This window comes from Heptranchias perlo, chromosome 16 (genome assembly GCF_035084215.1).
Source record: "Heptranchias perlo isolate sHepPer1 chromosome 16, sHepPer1.hap1, whole genome shotgun sequence".
In the NCBI taxonomy this organism is placed as follows: Eukaryota; Metazoa; Chordata; class Chondrichthyes; order Hexanchiformes; family Hexanchidae; genus Heptranchias; species Heptranchias perlo.
Genome location: NC_090340.1, coordinates 21043981 through 21069241, shown reverse-complemented (window position 1 = coordinate 21069241; position 25261 = coordinate 21043981). Strand labels below are relative to the sequence as shown.

At 44.4% G+C, this 25261-nt stretch overlaps 3 long non-coding RNA genes across 3 annotated transcripts; 1 reads left to right on the top strand and 2 right to left on the bottom strand.

The window, feature by feature from the left end:
* Positions 1-5447: 5447 nt before the first annotated feature.
* Positions 5448-7066, bottom strand: LOC137333553 (uncharacterized). The gene is made up of 3 exons (XR_010965916.1): positions 6660-7066; positions 6376-6453; positions 5448-5723 (listed from the first exon to the last, which is right to left on the bottom strand). It is a non-coding gene; the product is annotated as an uncharacterized lncRNA (long non-coding RNA).
* A 7159-nt stretch (positions 7067-14225) lies between these two features.
* On the top strand, positions 14226-15987 carry LOC137333554 (uncharacterized). The gene is made up of 3 exons (XR_010965917.1): positions 14226-14517; positions 14724-14801; positions 15712-15987. It is a non-coding gene; the product is annotated as an uncharacterized lncRNA (long non-coding RNA).
* Positions 15988-22378: 6391 nt separating this feature from the next.
* LOC137333555 (uncharacterized) lies at positions 22379-24579 on the bottom strand. Its single transcript, XR_010965918.1, has 3 exons — positions 24164-24579; positions 23880-23957; positions 22379-22655 (listed from the first exon to the last, which is right to left on the bottom strand). It is a non-coding gene; the product is annotated as an uncharacterized lncRNA (long non-coding RNA).
* Between the last annotated feature and the right edge of the window lie 682 nt (positions 24580-25261).

Genomic DNA, 25261 nt, shown 5'->3' with positions numbered 1-25261 from the left:
TTGCTGTTATAATAGTTAATATACGGCCCACAGGACACCATGTCCACAGTGAAGTGATCCACAGAGAAAGGGGTTGGGTAGGCTACTCTAGACTTAGCAGTAGTTCAAACGAGGCCTGCGCATGTCATCAATATCTGACTGAGTTATATCACTTTTGTGCTTCAATATACCTCAAAATTTGCAATTATTGCCCCTGCTCTGTGGGGCTCCATCTTTGATGGTGACAGGGCAGCTCCCCTAAATCACAAATTGCTGATTTGAGGTTGAAGCTGTAAGAACCCTCCTCGCCCACATGAGTCCTAATACTGAAGCAAGGATACCATTGAATCATTCACTCCATCATTCCCCACACTGGTCTATCACCACAAGGTTAATCCTCTTCCATAAGACTGCACCAGATGGCAAAGTGGCCTTAAAGTATCATTTTATGCAATGTGGTCTTTAGGCTATAACTATTTCCCTACACATTGTGTTGGCTTTAGGAATATCACTTATTTAACAAAGAGAATGGCACTTATCATAGGCCTTGAAACAGTTTTTTTTATTTAATGATACCAAAAATGATACTTTCAAAAACAATGAATTCACTTTTCATTTCTTTATATCAACACACATCTCATCAGGACATACATATTGAGGACAAGCGGCTTGTGTAATACAGTAAATGTGGACAATACTTTATATATTGTGCCTGAAGGGCCAGTTGTTCAGGAGCAGCAGCTGCATTTGTCGGAGGTTTTCCCTTTGCACACACAGCCATTGGCGCAGTTAGTGCATCCGGCAGGACAGCAAGAGCAGCAACCTGAGAGAGGAGAGGGAAAAGGCAGAAATCAGTAACAATGAATCATTCACTGAAACATCCCCAGACCCTCCCATCACAGCACTGAGCTCCTCCCTAATAAACTAATCTGTGTCATATTTCCAAATAACCCATCTGAAATTGCCCCACCTCAGAAGCCCTTGTCTGCTGCTGTATTTGTGGTAAGATTTGGGACCTTGTGATATCATCAGTCTGTCCCACCAAGTGTTCAGTGATCAACTCTTCAGAGTAAAACTTCCCACCAGCTTGTTTCACATGTGGACCGTTAAGGGGCTGATACTCCATTCCTGTGAGCTCTATTAAACGCTGCTGTTCCCCTGATCAGGATGTGCCCTCCCTTTCTCCTCTGTGAAACAGCTTGAGATGTTTTTCTACATTATAGGTACTGTATAAATACAAGCTACGGTTGCTACTGTAAATCCTGGGTAAAAATAGCACCAACAGGAATTTAGCAGCAGCGGGTTAATTGCTGGTAGGTGAAGAGGTTCCGTCCTTACTTGATAAGGGTTCACTCAGAAGTGAAACAGCGACTTTCGGAGTTAATTTAGTTCAATAACAGACAATACGGGGCATCACAGTTACTGTACTGCCCATTGCAGCAGCCTGAAGATCGGAGCAATAGCCCATCGGGAATCGCTGGGCTCCATCTGGTCAGTAACCATTCCCTATCAAATGATGGCTCCCCATATTAGGGTTGTTTGCTCAGCGGACGCCTTTATTTGAATGTGGGTTGATTTAAGCATCAGGAGTTGGGGTTGGGGCCTATCCTGAATCATTGAAATAGGGTAAATGTGGTTCAGGGTTGGGGTTCAGGATTAGGATTAGCATTGGGGTTTGTTTGGGGTTGCGGGTAATTTAAGGTTAGCATGTCAGATTAGGGTCAGAGTCCTGCGGGTTAGAACTAGGATTAGGTTTAGGATTAAGCTTCGGGTTAGGGTTGGATTAGGTTTTGGATTCGATTTAGGGTTAGAGCTAACATTAGGATTAGGGTTAAATTTGGTCCTGATACTGGAGCCAAACTGATTCTAATGAAAGCCCCAGGACCTTATACTTTTCCATTCTGTTTTGCTGCTGGAACATTAGCAGTCGGAGCACCAGCAGGTGTTTTCACAGGAGCAGGATCCTGAAAACAGAGGAAACCAACAAAGCTAAAGACGTTGAGTTGGCATTAAAACCCTGAGAAATCCCTACTTTCTGTTCCCTGGTTAATTTAATAAACATCCTCTCTTACAATCCAGATCCGCCTCAGTGACACTGAGCGGGGACACTGAGCTGAAAGGACTGGCTAGTCTCCACTCACCATCCAGGCAGACACAGGCCTTAGAGTCAGACATTTCACTAATGTCTTCTTCAGCTTAGAGCCGGCACCAAATCAGCAGTTGGATGAGCTCAAGTTCATGGGGGGTGGAATATGGGAGTCCAGCCAGGAGAGCATTGGAATAATCAAGTCATGGTAACAAAGGCATGGATGAGGGTTCCAGCAGCAGGGGTGGAGACGGGCGATGTTACGGAGGTGGAAGTAGGTGGTCTTGGTGATAGAGTGGATATATGGTCAGAAGCTCATCTCAGGGTCAAATAGGATGCTAAGGTTGTGAACAGTCTGGTTCAGCTCAGACAGTGGCCAGGGAGAGGGATGGAGTTGGTGCCTAGGGAACGGATTTTATGGCGGGGACTGAAGACATTGGCTTCGGTCTTCCCAATATTTAGTTGGAGGACATTTTTGCTCATCCAGTACTGGATGTCGGACAAGCAGTGTGCCAAATCGGAGACAATGGAGGGGGGTCGAGGGAGGTGGTGTTGAGGTAGAGCTGGGTATTGTCAGCGTACATGTGGAACCTGATGTGTTTTTGGATGATGTCGCTGAGGGGCAGCATGTAAATGAGAACTAGGAGGGAGAAAAAATAGATCCTTTGGGGACTCCAGAGGTAATGGTGTGGGAAAGGGGAAGAGAAGCCATTGCAGGTGATTCTCTGTCTATGGCTGGATAGATAAGAATGGAACCAGGTGAGTGCAGTCCCACCCAGCTGGACGACAGAGGAGAGGCGTTGGAGGAGGATGGTGTGGTCAACCATGTCAAAGGCTGCAGACAGGTCGAGAAGGATGAGGAGGGATAGTTTACCAAGTCACAGTCACATAGGATGTCATTTGTGACTTTGATAAGGACCGTTTCAGTACTGTGGCAGGGATGAAAACCTGATTGGAGGGATTCAAACATGGAGTTGCGGGAAAGATGGGCAGGGATTTGGGAGGCGACAACACGTTCAAGGATTTCGGAGAGGAAAGGGAGGTTGGAGATAGGGCGGTAGTTTGCAAGGACAGAGGGGTCAAGGGTGGGTTGATGAAAGTGACTAAATAATTATAGGCACAATTGTGAATTAAGTGAATCATAATATATTAGCACTAGCTGGGTTCTCTTGTTTACAGCGTAGCAAAGTTATGTTCAAAGTCTAAGGTTATAGCATGGCTTAGAAAGGTTACATTTACAGTTTGTATTCAAAACATCACTGGTAAATATCGAGCTATGAATATTAAGGCTATCCCTCTGTGATATGCATGTAGGCTTACAACTTTGGCTTTCTAGTAGATCAGTACTTGGTGCAATAGAAGTTATTTCTTCCTCTGGGATTCTCAGCTTCACCTCTGGGGATATCCATAGCCCATTGTCATCTGTGGTCATTATCTTCATTTAAGATAAGACATAAGAAATAGATGTAGGAGTAGGCCATATGGCCCCTCGAGCCTGCTCCGCCATTCAATAAGATCATGGCTGATCTTCGCCCTCAACTCCACTTTCCCGCCCGATCCCCATATCCCTTGATTCCCCTAGATTCCAAACATCTATCTATCTCAGCCTTGAATATACTCAACGACTCAGCATCCACAACCCTCTGGGGTAGAGAATTCCAAGGATTCACAACCCTCTGAGTGAAGAAATTCCTCTTCATCTCAGTCTTAAATAGCTGACCCCTCATCCTGAGACTATGCTCCCTAGTTCTGGACTCTCTAGCCAGGAGAAACAACCTCTCAACATCTATCCTGACAAGCCCCCTCAGAATCATATGGGGGAAAAGCTGGATATGGGCTGTTTTCGGGCGGGGCTAGCATGATGCGCTAGTACCCCACTCCCGATGGCCCTTGCGCAGGCAGGGGGAGACTTTTGTCAGGCCTGTGTTGGAAATCAGTGTTGAACTAGGATTCCATGCAATTTGCACTTTCCACCAGCAGGCGGAGCTCAATCTCTTAAAGGCAGGCCGTCTATTGGAAATCTCTCAAAGGTAGCTGGTACCTGTTATTTGCTGAAAATAACAGTCTGCTGTCTGCACGGAGTCTGAACGGAGATCAGACATCACACACAAAAAATACAGATGCAGGTCCTGTCCCTACATTTACAAACTGATGAGTTATGTTAAAATATTGAATAAAAGTTGCGCAGCACTAAATCCCATATCCTCCAATCTGCACGCCACACCTCACCAATCTGTCATCTGAGTTTGTACTAGGCCTGTGAGAGTGCGTGCACCAAGGTTCTCTGCTGATGAACTAGAGGCCTTAGTGCAAGAGGTGGACAGAAGGAGGGACATCCTATATCCTCAGGAGTGGGAGGGTGGGGCGGACAAGAGCCCCTCCAGACATATACCCAAAAGGCAGTGGGAGGCAGCGGGGGACGAAGTCAATGCCAGGGTCACAGCATCATGAACATGGATGCAGTGCAGGAAGAAGTTCAATACTTTGACATGAGTGGTCAAGGTGAGTGAGGTCAACTGTCAAGTGGTGACTCCTACCAACTACACTACTAGCCGCATCCACTGCTCCACCCCCCCACCAACAAACTCTTTCCATCAATACTCAACTCTTCCAATCAGATGCTTCCTCTCACCCTTACACATTACCACTGTTTCAAGCCGCCGACCCACAACTCACAGGCCACACAGATTGGCAGCTATTCAACCATGTCAGGCACATCACCTAGACACACGTCCCACTTTCTTGCAGGAGAAGGTGGCGCATATCAGGAGGCAGCAAGTAGCAGTGGCATTTAGCCCCTCGAGCCTGTTCCGCCATTCAATGAGATCATGGTGGACCTGTGACCTAACTCCATATACCCACCTTAGCCCCATAACCCTTAATACCTTTAGTTTACAGAAATCTATCAGTCTCAGATTTAGAATTCATAATTGAGCTAGCATCAACTGCCATTTGCAGAAGAGCATTCCAAACTTCTCCCACCCTTTGAATGTAGAAGCATTTCCTAACTTCACTTCTGCATGTCCTGGCTGTAAAAGTTAGGCTATGTCCCCAGCTCCCCTGAATCACAAAATTGAAACAAGGACCCGATGGGGTCACCTCCCATCTTTTGCTGGTTTGAGGTTGAAACTGTATGAACTGTCCTCACCCACAAGTCCTAATACTGAAGCAAGGATACCATTGAATCATTCACTCAATCATTCCCCACTCTGCTCCTTCACCACATGGTTTAACCTCTTCCACAAGGCTACACCAGATGGCAATGTAGCCTTAAAGCATAATTTTATGCAATGTGGTATGTTTAGGCTATAAATATTTCCCTACACATTGTGTTGTCTTTAGGAATGTCACTTATTTAACAAAGAGAATGGCACTTATCATAGGCCTTGAAAAAGTTTTTTATTTAATGATACCAAAAATGATACATTCAAAAACAATTCATTCACTTTTCATTGGTTTATATAAACACACATCTCATCATTATATACATAGAGGACAAAAAACTTATTTAATATAGTAAATATGGACAATACTTTATATATTGTGCCTGAAGGGCCAGTTGTTCAGGAGCAGCAGCTACATTTGTCAGAGGTTTTCCCTTTGCACACACAGCCATTGGCGCAGTTAGTGCATCCAGCAGGACAGCAAGAGCAGCAACCTGAGAGAGGAGGGGGAAAAGGCAGAAATCAGTAACGATGAATCATTCACTGAAACACGCCCATATCCTACCATTACAGCACTGAGCTCCTCCCCAATAAACTAATCTGTGTCATATCTCCAAATGCCCCATTTCAGAAGCCCTACCTGTCAGTCTGTCAGCTGCTGTATTTGTGGTAAGATTTGGGATCTTGTAATATCAGCAGTCTGTCCCAACCACTGTTCAGTGATCAACTCTTCAGGGAAGAACTTCCCACCAGCTTGTCTCACATGTGGACCGTTAAGGGGCTGGTACTCCATTCCTGTAAGCTCTATTAAACACTAATGTTCCCCTACTTGGGATGCGGCCCCCGCCCCCTTTCTCCTTTGTGAAACACCCTGAGGTATTTTTCTACATTAAAGGGTTCTGTATAAACGCAAGTTGCGGTGGCTGCTATAAATCCTGGGTAAAAATTGCATCGTCAGGAATGTAGCAGCAACGGGTTAACCGCTGGTAGGTGAAGAGGTTCTGTCAAATTCAAGAGACAAATTGATTTGAATGAAAACTCGGGAACTTTGTGATTCTCCATTCTGTTCCAGTCTGAGTCCTGCCCAGAACCATCAGTCACATAAATACAATGTGAGGGGTTTTAAACAGTCCCACAGTTACTCACTTTTCTGGCAGCGTCCAGCTTTGCTGGTGGGACATCGGCAGTCGGAGCACCTGCAGGTGTTTTCACAGGAGCAGGATCCTGAAAACAGGGAAAACAAACAAATATAAAGACACTGAGTTGGGATTTAAACCCTGAGAAATCCCCACCGTGTGGAGGAGCCCCGGCTCTTTGTCACCCTCTGATCTCCAGTTAATTTAATAAACAGCCTCCCCTCCAATCCTGCTCCACCTCAGTGACACTGAGCGGGGACACTGAGCTGAAAGGACTGACTAGTCTCCACTCACCATCCAGGCAGACACAGGCCTTAGAGTCAGACATTTCACTAACTTCCTCTTCAGTTTGGAGCCGTCACCGAATCAGCGTTTCTCGATCTTGTGCCGTTTGCTGCATCGGAGCCGAATTTTATGGGTTGTGATCGGCGGGGAATCGGGTGCAAAACCGGGGAAGGGGCGGGTCGGTCCGGGCAGAATGCACACGGAGCACCGAAGTGAATCAGCGGTTCCAGGTGGGAATTGCACCCGTCTCCTTCACTCAGAACACGTCCCCAAAATATTCCTCAATAACAGCAATTTCACAACATTTCCTGTGCGATCACCGTGAGTCTGAGCGTCTGCAGCACGTTTCACACCCACGGTCTGGGGGGTCCAGGACTGCATCTTCTGTTTTAGGTTTTATTTACCCTTTTCACTCTGGATATCTTTTAGTTCCTGTGTTTCAGATTGCTCTCCCAGGTCAGCCCCAGCTCCCTATGTCCCAGAGAGTTTTCCCACTTGCCTTAATATCTGCAACGAGAGTTTTCATTCATAAAGTGATTTCATTCATAAAGTGTTTTCATCTGCAGCACGTTTCACACCCGCCGTGTTTGGAAAGGTGAGAATTGACCAGTCCCCCGGTCAGTGTGAGGAGCCTGTTCACAGAGCGAGGAGTTCAGGTCACCTTTGGACCGTGTGCACCTTCCTGGTTATTTAAATATTGAACTACACTGGAGTTTGTTTTTAGCAACTCTGTAAATATTTAGAATCAGAAAGTACCCTGATGGCGATCTATAATAACAAATCTCAGATCTTGGCTCCCCTTGAAAGAGTCTCTGCTTCTCTGAGTCGGCTCCCATCAATCCCCAGCACCAGGCTTCAACGCTGTAAACACGAGCACAGGTGCCCGTTCATTCTCACCAATTCAGCTTAGTTAAAGTTTAATTAGCGCTGAGTTGGTTTAATGTTCACTGTTGCACACGGTTGTCTCTCGTCTCTCCGTGCCTGGGTCTTCTCGTTTTCTCCACCGGTCGTTTAGCTAATAAGCCTGAGAGACCACATTTATTGGGTTAGGGAAAGAGAGAGAGAAACCGGCATGATTCCTACTCTTGGAAATTATTGAACTTTCCAAAATGGTACTTTCGAGTTTCCCAACATCCTGACCAACACCAATCCTGCAACCAACATCACTAATGGCGAATGAATTTCAATATAGGTAAGTGTGAGGTGACACATTTTAGTAGTAGGAATAAGGAGACCACATACTCCATAGGAAATAAGAATCTAAATGGGTGGAGGAGCAAACGGATTTTGGGGTATATATTGACAAATCATTCAAAATAAAAGGTTAACAAGGTCATAAAAATGCAAAGTACCTGGTTTATTTTTAGAGGAATAGAATGGAAAAGCAGAGAAGTTATGTTAAACTTGTACAGAACCTTGGTTAGACCACACTTAGAGTACTGTGCATGGTTCTGGTCTCCATATTAAATAAGGATATAGATGCACTAGAGAAGGTGCAAAATTGATTTACATGATACCAGAACTGAGAGGTTATAACTATCAGGCAAGACAGAACAGGCTGGGGCTCTTTTGTCTAGAAAAGAGAAGGCTGAGGGTTGATCTAATAGAGATCGTTAAAATTATGAAGGATTTGATAGGATAGACAAAGAGAAGATCTTAATATCATAGTAGGTACATCACAGGAGGAGGCCATTCAGCTCATCGTGCCTATGCCGACTCTTTGAAAGAGCTGGCAATTAGTCCCATTCCCCTGCTTTCTCCATAGTCCTGTAAATTTTTTCCCTTCAAGTATTTATCTAGTTCCCTTTTGAAAATTACTATTGAATCTGCTTCCACTATTCTTTCAGGCGGTGCACTCCAGATCATTACAACTCGCTCATAAAAAAAATGTTTCCTCATCTCTCCTTTGGCTCTTTTGCCGATCACCTTAAATCTGTGTCCTCTGGTTATCGACCCTTCTGCCACTGGAAACAGTTTCTCCTTATTTACTTTGTCAAAACCATTCATGATTTTGAACACCTCGATCAAATTTCCCCTTAACCTTCTCTGTTCTAAGGAGAACAACCCCAGCTTCTCCAGTCTCTCCACATAATTGAAGTCTCTGGTACCAGTCGCATCAATCTCTTCTGCACCGTCTCCAAGGCCTTGACATCCTTCCTAAAGTGTGGTGCCCAGGATTGAACACAATAGTCCTGCTGAGGCCTAACCAGTATTTTATAAAGGTTTAGCATAACTTGCTTTTATACTCTATGCTTCTATTAATAAAGCCCAGGATCCCATATACTTTTTTAACAGCCTTCTTAACTTGTCCTGCCACCTTCAAAGATTTGTCTGTGTGCACCCCCAGGCCTCTCTGTTCCTGCACCCCCTTTAAAATTGTACCATTTAGTTTATATTGTTCCCCTCATTCTTCCTACCAAAATGTATCACTTCGCACTTCTCTCTATTAAATTTCATCTGCCGTGTGTCTGCCCATTTCACCAGTCTGTCTATGTCCTCCTGAAGTTTGTTACTATCTTCCACATTGTTTACTACATTTCCGAGTTTCATGTCATCTGCAAACTTTGAAATTACACCCTCTATACCCAAGTCCGGGTCATTAATATATATCAAAAAGAGCAGTGGTCCTAATACTGACCCCAGGGTAACACCACTGTATACTTCCCTCCAGTAGGAAAAATAACCATTAACCACTACTCTCTGCTTTCTGTCCCTTAGCCAATTTTGTATCCATGCTGCCACTGTCCCTTTAATCCCATAGGCTTCAATTTTGCTGACAAGTCTATTATGTGGCACTTTATCAAATGCCTTTTGAAAGTTCATGTACACAACATCAACCGCACTATCCTCATCAACCCTCTCTGTTACTTCATCAAAGAACTCAATCAAGTTAGTAAAACACGATTTTCCTTTAACAAATCCATGCTGACTTTCATTTATTAGCCCATACTTTTCCAAGTGCCAATTAATTTTGTCCAGGATTATTGTCTCTAAATGTTTCACCACTACCGACGTTAGGCTGACTGGCCTGTAATTGCCGGGTTTATCCCTTTTCCATTTTTTGAACAAGGGTGTAACATTTGCAATCCTCCAGTCCTCCGGCACCATCCCCATATCTAAGGAGGATTGGAAGATTGTGGCCAGAGACTCCCCAATTACCATCCTTACTTCCCCCAGTAACCTAGGTTGCATCCCATCTGGACTGGGTGACCTTTCTACTTTGATTACTGTCAATTGTTTAATCTATAAATTGTTTAATCTATCTCCTCTTTATCTATTTTTATCCTATCCAATATCGCTACTACCTCCCCCTTTACTGTTACAATGGCAGCATCCTCTTCTCTTGTGAAGACGGATGCAAAGTATTCATTTAGTACCTCGCGCCATGCCCTCTGCCCCCACAAGAAGATCTTTTTGTCCCTAATCGGTCCCACTCTTCCTTTGACTTCCCTTTTGCTAATTATATATTTATAAAAAGACTTTAGGGGTCCTTTTTATGTTAGCCACTAATCTATTCTCATACTCTCTCTTTGCCCCTCTTATTCCCTTTTTTAAATCTCCTCTGTACTTTCTGTATTTAACTTGGTTCTATACTGTATTATGAACCTTACATTTGTCATAAGCCTCCTTTTTCTGTTTCATTTTAATCTCTATATCTTTAGTCATCCAGGGAGCTCTAGCTTTGGATGCCCTTCCTTCCCCCGTCGGAATGTCTCTACTCTGTACCCAAACCAACTCCTTGAAGGCCTCTCATTGTTCAATTACTGTTTTGCCTGCCAATTTTTGATTCCAAACCACCTGGGCAAGATCCCTTTTATTTCACTGAAATTAGCCCTCCTCTGGTTAAGAATTTTGATGCTTGATTTTTCCTTGTCCTTTTCCATAACTATTCTAAACCTAATGATATTATGAACACTCTTCCCCAAATGCTCCCCTACTTAAACATGCTCCACCTGCCCCATATATTCCCCAGAACTAGATCCAGCACTGTTTGCTTCCTCGTTGGGCTGGAAACACACTGTTCCAGAAAGTTCTGTTGTACACATTTCAGGAATTCCTCTCCCCTTTGCCCTTTTACTGTCCTGTGTAGTCTACATTAGGATAATTTAAGTCCCACATTATCACTACTCTATAGTTCTTGCATCTTTCTGTAATTTGCCTGCAAATTTCCTCCTCTATCTCATTCCCACTATTTGGTGGCCTCTGGTATACACCCAGTAGCGTAATAGCTCCTCTATTGTTCCTTATGGAGAAGTCCAAAATTAGGGGACACAAGTATAAGATAGTCACTAATAAATCTAATAGGGAATTCAGGAGAAACTTGTTGACCCAGACAGTGGTTAAAATATGGAACTTGCTACCATGTGGAGTAGTTGAGGCGAATGGCATGGATGCATTTAAGAGGAAGCTAGATATGTATATGTGGGAGAAAGGAATAGAAGGATATGCTGATAGGGCTAGATGAAGTAGGGAGAGTGGAGGCCCATGTCGAGCATAAACACAGGCATAGACCAGTTGGGCTGAATGGCCTGTTTCTGTGCTGTCTATTTTATGTAAAATCAGATTACTTGGTCATTTAACTATTTATAGGACCTTGCAGGGTGCAAATTGACAGTGTTGTTACCCTGCATTACAACAGTGACTACTCTTCCAAAGTATTTCATGTTTTTGTTATGATTTACTGTTTGATACTCAACTTCAGTTTGGAACCCTTTTTAAAAATTTATTCATAGGATGTGAGCATTGCTGGCAAAGCCAGCATTTATTGCCCATCCCTACTTGCCCTTGAGAAAGTGGTGGTGAGCCGCCATCTTGAACCGCTGCAGTCCGTGTGGTGAAGGTTCTCCCACAGTGCTGTTAGGTAGGTAGTTCCAGGATTTTGACCCAATGATGATGAAGGAACGGCGATATATTTCCAAGTCGGGATGGTGTGTGACTTGGAAGGGAATGTGCAGATGGTGGTATTCCCATGTGCCTGCTGCCCTTGTCCTTCTAGGTGGCAGAGGACGCGGTGTGGGAGGTGCTGTCGAAGAAGCCTTGACGAGTTGCTGCAGTGCATCCTGTGGATGGTACTCGCTGCAGCCATGGTACACCAGTGGTGGAGGGAATGAATGTTTAAGGTGGTGGATGGGGTGCCAATCATGCGGGCTGCTTTGTCCTGGATGGTGTCAAGCTTCTTGAGTGTTGATGGAGTTGCACTTATCCAGGCAAGTGGAGAGTATTCCATCACATTCTTGACTTGTGCCTTGTAGATGGTGGAAAGGCTTTCAGGAGTCAGGAAATGAGTCACTCGCCACAGAATACCCAGCCTCTGACCTGCTCTTGTAGCCACAGTATTTATATGGCTGGTCCAGTTAAGTTTTTGGTCAATGGTGACCCCCAGGAAGTTGATGGTGCATATTTCGGTGATGGTAATGCCGTTGAATGTCATGGGGAGGTGGTTAGACTCTATCTTGTTGGAGATGGTCATTGCCTGGCATTTATGTGCTGCGAATATTACTTGCCACTTATCAGCCCAAGCCTAGATGTTGTCCAGGTCTTGCTGCATGCGGGCTCGGACTGCTTCATTATTTGAGGGGTTGCGAATGAAGCTGAATACACTGCATCATCAGCCAACATCCCCATTTCTGACCTTATGATGGAGGGAAGGTCATTGATGAAGCAGCTGAAGATGGTTGGGCCTAGCACACTGCCCTGAGGAACTCCTGCAGCAATGTCTGGGGTGAGATGATTGGCCTCCAACAACCACTACCATCTTCCTCATCTGTTGCATCTCTTATCATTTTTGCCTCTTCTCTGACTGCCCTCCTACAGCTGTGGTACTGAAAGAATGTTTGATTCTTATGTTTAGCCTCAGTTATGCACTTTTAAGGTTACTTCTGACAGCAACAGCCTTTAACATGGTGAACCACACCTCTTCCTTCACCACCAAATTTCACTTTCAGTACCATCTCTACTTTGGACTTCTCTGTCCTTGCAAACTGGTGCCCATCTCCAACCTCGCTAACCTCTCCAAATTCCTTGAATGAATTGTCACCTCCCAAATTGATGTCCATCTTTTCCACAATTCCCAGTTTGGATCTTTCCAATCCAGTTTTAGCACTGAAACAGCTCTAACCAAAGTCACAAATGACTGTAATGATAGTCCATTAGCCCTCCTCATCCTCCTCAACCTCTGCAGCCTTTAACATGGTCAAGCACACCTCCTCATCCAACATCTCTCTTTCACTGCCTTGCTCAGTGGGATTTTCTCTCACTTCGTTCCACTCTGACCTATCTGATTGTACCAGAGCATTTTTAGCACTGGCTTCCCCTCCCACCCCTGCACCATTACTTCTGGAGTTCAACAAGGATCTATCCTTGACACACTCCCCTTTCTTCATCTATGTGCTGCTCCTTGCTGACATCAACCAGATGGGGTCAGTTTCCACATGTATACTGATGATACCTAGCTCCATCTCTCTACCACCAGTCTCAACCGCTCCACAGCCCCTTTGTTGTCAGACTGCTTGTCCAAAATCCAGTCTCAGATGCGACACAGTTTCCTCCAGGTAAGCACTGGGAAGACCAAATCCAAGTCTTTGGCCCCACCACAAATCCTGTACTCTTGCCACCAATTCCAATACCATCCCTTCTGTGCCCACTGTTTCAGGCTGAACTGGACTGTTCCCAACCTCATGCACTATTCGACCCCAAGCTCAGCTTTCCACCCCACAGCCTTGTCATTACAAACACTGCTTACTACTTCCACCTCCGTAACATCACCTGCTTCCTACTCTACCTCATCCAATCCATTGCTGAAACCCTCATCCATGCATTTGTCACCTTGAGACTCTACAATTCCAATGCTCTAACAGCTGGTCTCCCATTCTTCATCCTTTGTAAATGTCAACTCTTCCAAAACTCTGCTGCCTGTATCCTATCCTGCCCCAGGTCCTGGTCCTCATCACTTGCTGACTTGCATTGGCTCACGGTCCCCAGTGCTTCAAATTTAAAATCCTCATGTTTAAATCACTTTATGGCCTCACCTTTCCATATCGCTACAATCTCCTCGAGTCCTAATACACCCCCTATCCCCTCCAAAAAACTCTCCGATCCTCTGACTCTGATTCTTGTGCATCTCCCGTCCCTTTTCTCATCGATTGGCGGCCTTCAGCCATCTATGGCCCACGCTCGACAATTACCTCCCTAAAACCCTCCACCACACTTTCCTTTAAGTCCCTCCAGAAAACCTACTTTTGACTACATTTTTGCTTTTGGTTAGCCCTCCTAATATCTCCTTCCTTCTCTGGGGGCTCATTCTTTTATTAACCTCGGGAATATTTTTCTACGTTGAAAACGTTATATCAATGCAAACTCTTGTTGTTGATATCAAGGCATCTGGAAAAATTCTCTGGGACACAGGGAGCTGGGGCTGACCTGGGAGAGCAATCTTTAAACACAGAAACTAAAAGATATCCAGAGTCAAAACGGTAAATAAAACCTAAAACAGAAGATGCAGTCCTGGACCCCCCAGACCGTGGGTGTGAAACGTGCTGCAGACGCTCAGACTCACGGTGATCGCACAGTAAATGTTGGGAAATTGCTGTTATTGAGGAATATTTTGGGGTCGTGTTCTGAGTGAAGGAGACGGGTGCAATTCCCACCTGGAACCGCTGATTCACTTCGGTGCTCCGTGTGCATTCTGCCCGGACCGACCCGCCCCTTCCCCGGTTTTGCACCCGATTCCCCGCCGATCACAACCCATAAAATTCGGCTCCGATGCAGCAAACGGCACAAGATCGAGAAACGCTGATTCGGTGACGGCTCCAAACTGAAGAGGAAGTTAGTGAAATGTCTGACTCTAAGGCCTGTGTCTGCCTGGATGGTGAGTGGAGACTAGTCAGTCCTTTCAGCTCAGTGTCCCCGCTCAGTGTCACTGAGGTGGAGCAGGATTGGAGGGGAGGCTGTTTATTAAATTAACTGGAGATCAGAGGGTGACAAAGAGCCGGGGCTCCTCCACACGGTGGGGATTTCTCAGGGTTTAAATCCCAACTCAGTGTCTTTATATTTGTTTGTTTTCCCTGTTTTCAGGATCCTGCTCCTGTGAAAACACCTGCAGGTGCTCCGACTGCCGATGTCCCACCAGCAAAGCTGGACGCTGCCGGAAAAGTGAGTAACTGTGGGACTGTTTAAAACCCCTCACATTGTATTGATGTGACTGATGGTTCTGGGCAGGACTCAGACTGGAACAGAATGGAAAATTACAAGGTGTCCGAGTTTTCATTCAAATCAGTTTGGCTGCAGTGTCGGGACTTAATTTAACCCCAACTCTGACTCTACCCCAACCCTAACTGTAACTCTAACCCAAACTGAAGTTCTAACTGTAACTCTAATCCTAACATAAGAAATGCCCACTGGACTGATGGAGCCCCAGTGAGCCCGGATGGGTTATTTGTCCGATCTTCAGGCTGTTCCAATGGACAGTGCAGTAACTGAGGTGCCCCATATTGCCCCCTACTGAACGAATTAATCCTTAAAGTCACGGTTTCGCTTCTGATTCAACCCTTATTGGATAAGGACAGAACCTCTTCACCTACCAGCGCTTACCCTGCTGCTGCTACATTGCTGTCGGTGCTATTTTTACCCAGGATTTACAGCAGGAACTGCAGCTTGCATTTATACAGCACCTATTAATGTAGAAATATATCTCAAGGTGCTTCACAGCGGAGAAAGGGAGGGCGCATACTGAACATAGGACCAACAGCGTCTTAATAGAGCTCACAGGAATGGGGTACATGTGAAACTCGTGGGTTGCAAGTTCTACCCTGAAGAGTTGATCACTGAAAGTGGGTGGGACAGACTGATGATATCACAAGGTCCCAAATCTTACCACAAATACAGCAGCTGACAGACTGACAGGTAGGGCTTCTGAGGTGGGGCATTTTCAGATGGGTTACTTGGAGATATGAAACAGATTAGTTTATTAGGGAGGAGCTCAGTGCTGTAATGGGAGGGTCTGGGGTGTTTCAGTGAATGATTCATTGTTACTGATTTCTGCCTTTTCCCTCTCCTCTCTCAGGTTGCTGCTCTTGCTGTCCTGCCGGATGCACTAACTGCGCCAATAGCTGTGTGTGCAAAGGGAAAACCTCCGACAAATGTAGCTGCTGCTCCTGAACAACTGGCCCTTCGGGCACAATATGTAAAGTATTCTCTGTATGTACTGTATTAAACAAGCTGCATGTCCTCAGGATATATGTCCTGATCACTATGTATGTTTTTATAAACTAATGAAAAATGAATTAATTGTTTTTAAAAGTATTATGTTTGGTATCAATAAATAAAAAAACTATTTCAAGTCCTGTGATAAGTGCCATTCTTTTTGTGAAGTATGTGATATTCCTAATGACAACACAATGTGTAGGAAAAGAGTTAGAGTCTAAACAGGCCACATTGCATAAAATGATACTTTACGGCCACATTGCCATCTGGTGCAGTCTCATGGAAAAGGTTAAACCATGTGGTCATGGTGTTGTGTGGGGAATGATGGAGTGAATGATTCAATGGTTTCCTTGTTTCAGTATTTGGATTCATGGGCGAGGATGGTTCTTACAGCTTCAACCTCAAACCAGCACATGTTGGGAGGTGGGAGAATAGGGGTCTTGTTTCTATTTGATGACTCAGGAGAGCTGCTCTTTAACATCAAAGAGGGAGCCCCACAGAGCTGGGGCAATAAATTCAAATTCTAAAGCACAAAAGTGATATAACTCAATCAGATATTAATGACATGGGCAGATGTGGTCTGAATTACTGATGTCTCTAGAACAGGGGTGTCCAAACATTTTCACTGTGGACATGGTACTTGTGGGCCAAATATTAACTATTACAACACCAAACACCAACATTAAACTAATGCCAAGAGCTGCCAGTTAATTTTCTACAATGAAGTCATTGCTTTTAAAAAGTAAATCTTTGACCCTAAATTTATTATAAGTATTCTGATTCACTTTCAAATAGAGAGCTTTCTACTTATTTCCTCAATTATATTTTACAAGGTACATTTTAGAATTAGCTCTTCCTACATGGAGCTTTGCATGGCAGGAGCACCTATTGAGAATTCGGGTGTTGTTGAGACATGGATTAGGGGAAGAAACAGTGTGAAGACTGATAGGGTAGAACAGCCACCCAACTAAAGACAAGTCAAGATATGTCTTTGCTAGCTGTTGACTTCCTATTGTACAGATGCAAATTGGGTATTACTCAAAGCCCGGGAAAAATATACTTTGAATTGGTGAATGACAAATGGAGACAGCTAGTCTAGGAAACAAAGATCAGTCAAATACAGGGAAGTCGCACGTCACCCTTAACAGGACACAGTGATCTGTGCAAGATCAAGCTTTGCTGGGAGAAAACTCACACCTAATTGAGGTGATGTGGAGATGCCGGTGATGGACTGGGGTTGACAATTGTAAACAATTTTACAACACCAAGTTATAGTCCAGCAATTTTATTTTAAATTCACAAGCTTTCGGAGATTTTCTCCTTCCTCAGGCAAATGTTTCAAGAGCTCCTTGAAGCCTACGCATTTATACATATAGAACAATACATGGTGTTTACAGACTGCCCCTGCAACTGCCCGTTGCCAAGGCAATCACCGTGTTCAGACAGAGAGGTGTCACCTGCAGAACCCCCGAATACACATTCAACAAAAAAACAAACAGGGAAAAAAAACAGAGAAAAAAAAACACAGAGAGAGGCAGAAACATCCGGAAGGCAGAGAGAGCCAGCAAATGACCCATTATATTAAAAACAGATAACATTTGTTCGCTGGTGGGGTAACGTGTAGCGTGACATGAACCCAAGATCCCGGTTGAGGCCGTCCTCATGGGTGCGGAACTTGGCTATCAATTTCTGCTCGACGATTTTGCGTTGTCGTGTGTCTCGAAGGCCGCCTTGGAGTACGCTTACCCGAAGGTCGGTGGATGAATGGCCATGACTGCTGAAGTGTTCCCCGACTGGGAGGGAACCCTCCTGTTTGGCGATTGTTGCGCGGTGTCCGTTCATCCGTTGTCGCAGCGTCTGCATGGTCTCGCCAATGTACCATGCTCTGGGGCATCCTTTCCTGCAACGTATGAGGTAGACAACGTTGGCCGAGTCACAGGAGTATGAACCATGCACCTGGTGGGTGGTGTCCTCTCGTGTGATGGTGGTATCTGTGTCGATGATCTGGCATGTCTTGCAGAGGTTACCGTGGCAGGGTTGTGTGGCGTCGTGGACGCTGTTCTCTTGAAAGCTAGGTAGTTTGCTGCGAACGATGGTCTGTTTGAGGTTGGGTGGCTGTTTAAAGGTGAGTAGTGGAGGTGTGGGGATGGCCATAGCGAGGTGTTTGTCCTCATTGATGACATGTTGAAGGCTGCGGAGAACATGGCGTAGTTTCTCCGCTCCGGGGAAGTACTGGACGACAAAGGGTACTCTGTTGGTTGCGTCCCGTGTTAGTCTCCTGAGGAGGTCTATGCGATTTTTTGCTGTGGCCCGTCGGAACTGTCGATCGATGAGTCGATCGACAGTTCCGACGGGCCACAGCAACAATTGAGGTGAACAAAGACACAAAATCTTTGTAAGGAAATGGCTGCTCCAAAGCGAGTTGGTTTCAAGTGGTGTTTAAATGGCAGACAGAAACTAATCAATCTGTTAAAATAGATTAAATAAGTTTTGGTAGGCGTGTCCCAACTATGAGGAATAGGTAGCTTTGGCTGTTAGTTGTGCACAATACTTAAGTTGCTGTCTCTACTGTACCGTGTCCAGAGACAGGCTGGAATTAAAGAACACATATATACATTTGATTGTACCCTGTTTGTTGAACTGCTCTTAATACAGGATAGACTTTCTTTTAATTGGAAGAAGCCTACCGTATTCTGCTTACTACAAGTATTCGTTAACAGGTGTGCACCGTCCTTCCACGATTTTTCATTCAATACAATAAAAATACAAAGGAAGCTGGAAGAGATATTTATGTCCTGATGTAATTCATGGGGGGAGAGCAGAAGTTCAGAATCATCCATTGAACGACGTGGGAAGGCTGGTGGTATCAAAGTTTCTAACTGATGGGAGAGGGTTGTGACTGCTGTAGACACTTTATGCACAAACTACTCAACACCCACTTAACGGAGTGACCTCTAATTTGTCCAAATTTTTGTGCAATGAAATCTGCAAAGAAATTGTCTGCAAAACTGGATGGCACAGGGTAACATGTCCAGATATAACATAGAATGGTGCTGGTGGTTTTGTTTGTGTGTGTTTGTGGTGTTGTTAAGAAAATCACTACTACCTATAACTCAATGTCCTGTATGGCACTGAGGGGAAACATATCTGCTGGCACATTTCCAAATGATGGAGAGAGTTGTTAGTGGTCAGGATGTAGGGCACTAATATTCAGGATTCAGAATTGGAATTAGAATGAATACTAAATCCCACCCCCACTATGTGAGGAATATATTAGCTGAATTTGCATTATCTGGCTATGTACACTAAAGGGTGTTAGACCAATCTTCAGCCCTTTTCCTAACACATATACATAGAAAGTAGAGTGGAATCTATGATTTACTTTTAAGGCTGATAAGATTCCTCTATTAACATGACTTTGAGCCATCTTATGGTACTCAGTCCAATCACCATGGCATCACAATACAATACTAAGTGATATTAATTAACTTTTTTTTGACAGAAACTTTCAGGACATGGACAGATACAGGGATGCTTTAACTAACACTATTTTATTTAACAAGATCAGTGAAAGAGACTAGATAATTATGGGCACAATTGTGAACTAAGTGAATCATGAATATCTAAACGCTAGCTGGGTTCCCTTATTTATAACTTAGCAAAGTGTGTTCAATGTCTGAGGATATAAATTGGCTTCGGATGGTTACGTGTACAGATTCTATTCAACACATCACTGATAAATACCAAGCTTTGAATATTTAGGCCATCCCTCTGTGATATGCACATAGGCTTATAACTTTGGCTTTCTAGTAGCTTAGTGCTTGCTTCAGTGGATGTTATTACTTCCTCTGAGATGCTCAGCTTCACCTCTGGGGATGTCCACAGCACATTGCCGTCTGTGGTCATTGTCTCCCTTTGTCAGTCACCTTCTTGTCCAATATTAACTAAAACTGTACGTATGTCTTTCTCTATATCGCTATAGTGCCACAAACTCCATTCCTTAGCCACTGATTCCATCCCTCGCCCTAGCCATTGTCCGAGGCTGAACCAGACCATTCACAACCTTGGTGTCCTATTTGACGCTGATGAGCTTCTGACCACATATCCACTTCACCATCAAGACTGCCTACTTTTACCTCGATGTGGAGATGCCGGTGGTGGACTGGGGTTGACAATTGTAAACAATTTTACAACACCAAGTTATAGTCCAGCAATTTTATTTGAAATTCACAAGCTTTCGGAGGCTTCCTCCTTCCTCAGGTGAACTTTTACCTCCATAACATCGCCCATCTCCTCTCCTGCCTCAGCTCATCTGCTGCTGAAACCCTCATCCTTGCCTTTGTTACCTCTAGACTTGACTATTACAATGCGCTCTTGGCCGGCCTCCCATTTTCCTCCCTCCATAAACTTGAGCTCATCCAAAACTCTGTTGCCGGTATCCTAACTCGCACCAAGTCCCGTTCACCCATTATCCCTGTCCCCGCTGACCTACATTGGCTCCCAGTCTGGGAATGCCTCGAATTTAAAATTCTCATCTTTCTTTTCAAATCCCTCCATGTCCTCGCCCCTCCCTTTCTCTGTAACCTCCTCCAGCCCTACATCCCTCTGAGATCTCTGTGCTCCTCCAATTCTTGCCTCTTGAGCATCCCTGATTTTAAAAGCTCCACCATTGGCGGCTGTGCCTTCAGCTGCCTAGGCCCTAAATTTTGAAATTCCCTCCCTAAACTGCTCCGCCTCTCTCTTCTCCTTTAAGACACCCCTTAAAGCCTACCTCTTTGACCAAGCTTTTGGTCACCTGTCCTAATATCTCCTTATATGGCTCGGCTTCAAATTTTGTTTGAAAATCGTTCCTGTGAAATGCCTTGGGTCATTTTACTACGTTAAAGGCGTTATATAAATGCGGGTGGTTGTTGTAGTTGTTGTTGTTGTAAGGATTAGTTATATTAGTTAAAGTATCTCTGTGTCTGTCTTTCTCTTTGACGTCTCTGTCAAAATGAAGTTAACTAATTTCACTCAGTATGGTACTGTGATGATGATTGGACTAAGATGGCTTAAAGGGATGCTAATTGAGGAATCTTAACAACCTTAGAAATAAATGGTAGATTTTAGTTTACTTTCTATGTATATGTGTTAGGAAAAAGGGTGAAGATTGGTCCGATACCATTTAGTGTACATAGCTAGATACTGCAAATTCAGCTAATAGTGGGAGTGAGATTTAGTATTCATTCTAATTCCAACTCTGAATCCTGAATATTAGTGACATACATCCTGACCACTAACAACTCTCTCCCATCATTTGAAAATGTCCCTGCAGATATATTTGACCTCAGCGCCCTGCAGGACATTGAGTTACAGCTAGTCGTATTTTTCTTAGCCGCCCTACAGACATACACACACAAAGCCACCAGCACCATTCTATGTTATAGCTGGACATCTTAACCTGTGTCATCCAGTTTCGCAACCAATTTCAATTGGCACACGTAAACATTTTTCATTGCACAAATATTCTGACAAGTCAGAGAGTGTTGAGTATTTGGTGCATACAGAGCCTACAGCTGTCACAACCCTCTCACATCAGTTAGAAATTTAGATACCACCAGGCTTCCCACGTTGTTCCACAGAAGATTCTGAGCTGCAGCAGATTTCTGATCTTCTGCCCTCCCCCCATGAATGTATCAGGACATAAATATCTCTTCCAGCTTCCTTTGCATTTTTATTTTACTGGATGGAAATTGTGAGAGGACAGTGCACAGCCGAACTCTCAATAAGTGTTCCGGTCAACTAAGCTCCATGTAGGAAGAGCGAATTTGTAAAATGTATTCTATAAAATATTAATGAGGAAAGGTGTAGAAAATTCTCTATTTGAAAGTGAATATGAATACTCATTATAATGAATTTAGGGTCAAAGATTTATTCTTTAAAAGTAATGACTGCTGATTGTAGAAAATTAAGTGGCATATCACAACTGACGGCTTTAGTTTAGTTTTAGTGTTTTGTGTTGTAATTGTTAATATGCAACCCACAGGATACCATATCCACAGTGAAGTGGTCCACGGAGAAAGGGGTTTGGATTCCCCTGTTCCAGAGACATCATTCATTCAGACCACATCAGCGCATGTCACTAATATCTTACTGAGTTATATCATTTTTATGCTTTAATACACCTCAGAAATCAGAATTTGAATTTTTTGCCACTGCTCTGTGGGGCTCCCTCTTTGAGGTAACAGGCAGCTCCCCTGAGTCACAAAATGGAAACAAGGCCCCTATTCTCCCACCTTCCATCATTTGCTGGTTTGAGGTTGAATCTGTAAGAACCGTCCTCATCCACGAGTCCTAATACTGAAGCAAGGATATCATTGAATCATTCACTCCATCATTCCCCACACCACTCCATCACCAGAAGGTAATGTGGTTTCACGGCATCCTTTTATGCAATGTAACCAGTTTAGGCTCCAACTCGTTCCCTACACATGATGTCATTAGGAATATCACATACTTCACAAAGAGAATGCCACTTATCACAGGACTTGAAATAGCTTTGTTTTATTTACTGATACCAAACATGAAACTTTCAAAAACAATTAATTCATTTTTCATTAGTTTATATAAATATGCAACTCATCAGGACATACATATCGAGGACATGCGGCTTGTTTAATACAGTACGTGTGGAGAATACTTTATATATTGTGCCTGAAGGGCCAGTTGTTCAGGAGCAGCAGCTACATTTATCGGAGGTTTTCCCTTTGCACACACAGCCATTGGCGCAGTTAGTGCATCCGGCAGGACAGCAAGAGCAGCAACCTGAGAGAGGAGAGGGAAAAGGCAGAAATCAGTAACAATGAATCATTCACTGAAACACCCCCAGACCCTCCCATTACAAGACTGAAAACTAAACTGTGTCATATCTCCAAATAACCCATCTGAAAATGCCCCACCTCAGAAGCCGTGCCTGTCAATCTCTCAGCTTCTGTATTTGTGGTAAGATTTGGGACCTTGTGATATCATCAGTCTGTCCCACCCACTGTTCAGTGATCAGCTCTTCAGAGTAAAACTTCCCACCAGCTTGTTTCACATGTGGACCTTTAAGCAGCTGGAACTCCATTCCTGTGAGCTCTATTAAACACTGCTGTTCCCCGATTTGGGATGCACCCTTCTTATCTGCGTGAAACACTGAGACGTTTTCCTACGTTAAAAAGTGCTGTATAAATGCAAGCTGCGGTTGCTGCTGTAAATCTGGGGGGAAATAGCACCGACAGGAATGTAGCAGCAGCGAGTTAAGCGCTGGTAGGTGAAAATGTTCTGTCATTATCTGATAATAGTTTAGTCTGAAGCGAAACAATGTATTGAAGGACTAATTTAACTCAATAGCGGGCGATACGGGTCATCAGCGTTACTGTACTGCCCATTGGAGCAGCTTGAAGATCGGAGCAATAACCCATCCGGACTCACTGAGGTTGCATCTGATCAGTGACCAATCCCTATCAAATGAATGCTTTTCATATTAGGGTTATTTGCTTAGCGGGTGCCGTTTATTTGATTGTTGTGGATTAACTTAAACATCAGGAATTTGGGTATGGATCCTTGAAAGAGGGTAAATCTGGTCCAGCTTTAGGGCCAGGGTTGGGATTGGTTTTTTTTTTGGTTGGTGGTATTTTATGGTTAGCGTATCAGATTAGGGTCAGAGGGGTAGAGCTATGGTTAGGATTAGGGTTAGGTAGGAGTTAGGTTTAGGGGGTAGTGTTAGGGTTAGAGCTTGCCTGGGGTTTATGATTCGGGTTAGGGTTAGAGTTAAGGTTAAGGTTAGAGTTAGGGTTACGCTTAGAGATAGGATTAGGGTTAACGTTAGAGTTAGCCTTGGTGTTAGGTTTAGAGTTAACTTAAATCCAGACACTGCAGCCAAACAGTTTGGAGTGAAATGCCGACGACCTTGTACCTTCACATTCTGTTCCATTCTGAGTTCTGCCCAGAACCATCAGTCACATCAATACAATGTGAGGGGTTTTAAACAGTCCCACAGTTACTCACTTTTCCGGCAGCGTCCAGCTTTGCTGGTGGGACATCGGCAGTCGGAGCACCTGCAGGTGTTTTCACAGGAGCAGGATCCTGAAAACAGGGAAAACAAACAAATATAAAGACACAGAGTTGGGATTTAAACCCTGAGAAATCCCCACCGTGAGGAGGAGCCCCGGCTCTTTGTCACCCTCTGATCTCCAGTTAATTTAATAAACAGCCTCCCCTCCAATCCTGCTCCACCTCAGTGACACTGAGCGGGGACACTGAGCTGAAAGGACTGACTAGTCTCCACTCACCATCCAGGCAGACACAGGCCTTAGAGTCAGACATTTCACTAACTTCCTCTTCAGTTTGGAGCCGTCACCGAATCAGCGTTTCTCGATCTTGTGCCGTTTGCTGCATCGGAGCCGAATTTTATGGGTTGTGATCGGCGGGGAATCGGGTGCAAAACCGGGGAAGGGGCGGGTCGGTCCGGGCAGAATGCACACGGAGCACCGAAGTGAATCAGCGGTTCCAGGTGGGAATTGCACCCGTCTCCTTCACTCAGAACACGTCCCCAAAATATTCCTCAATAACAGCAATTTCACAACATTTACTGTGCGATCACCGTGAGTCTGAGCGTCTGCAGCACGTTTCACACCCACGGTCTGGGGGGTCCAGGACTGCATCTTCTGTTTTAGGTTTTATTTACCCTTTTCACTCTGGATATCTTTTAGTTCCTGTGTTTCAGATTGCTCTCCCAGGTCAGCCCCAGCTCCCCATGTCCCAGAGAATTGTTCCACTTGCCTTGATATCTACAAGAGTTTGTATTCATGGCGTTTTCAACGTTGAAAAACGTCCCGAGGTTAATAAAAGGGACCCCCAGAGATGAAAGGTCATCGACCTGAAACGTTAACTCTGTTTCTCCCTCCACAGATGCTGCCTGACCTGCTGAGTGACTCCAGCATTTTCTGTCTTTATTTCAGATTTCCAGCGTCCACAGTATTTTGCTATTTCAGAGAAGCAGAGACTCTTTCAAGGGGAGCCAAGATCTGAGATTTGTTATTATAGATCGTTTATCAGGGTCCTTTCTGATTCTAAATATTTACAGAGTTACTGAGAACAAACTCCAGTGCAGTTCAATCTTTAAACAGACAGGAAGGTGCACACGGTCCAAAGGTGACCTGAACTCCTCGCTCTGTGAACAGGCTCCTCACACTGACCGGGGGACTGGTCAATTCTCACCTCTCCAAACACGGCGGGTGTGAAACGTGCTGCAGATGAAAACACTTTATGAATGAAATCACTTTATGAATGAAAACTCTTGTAGACATCAAAGAAACTGGGAAAACTCTCTGGGACATAGTGAGCTGGGGCTGACCTGGGAGAACAATCTGAAACACAGGAACTAAAAA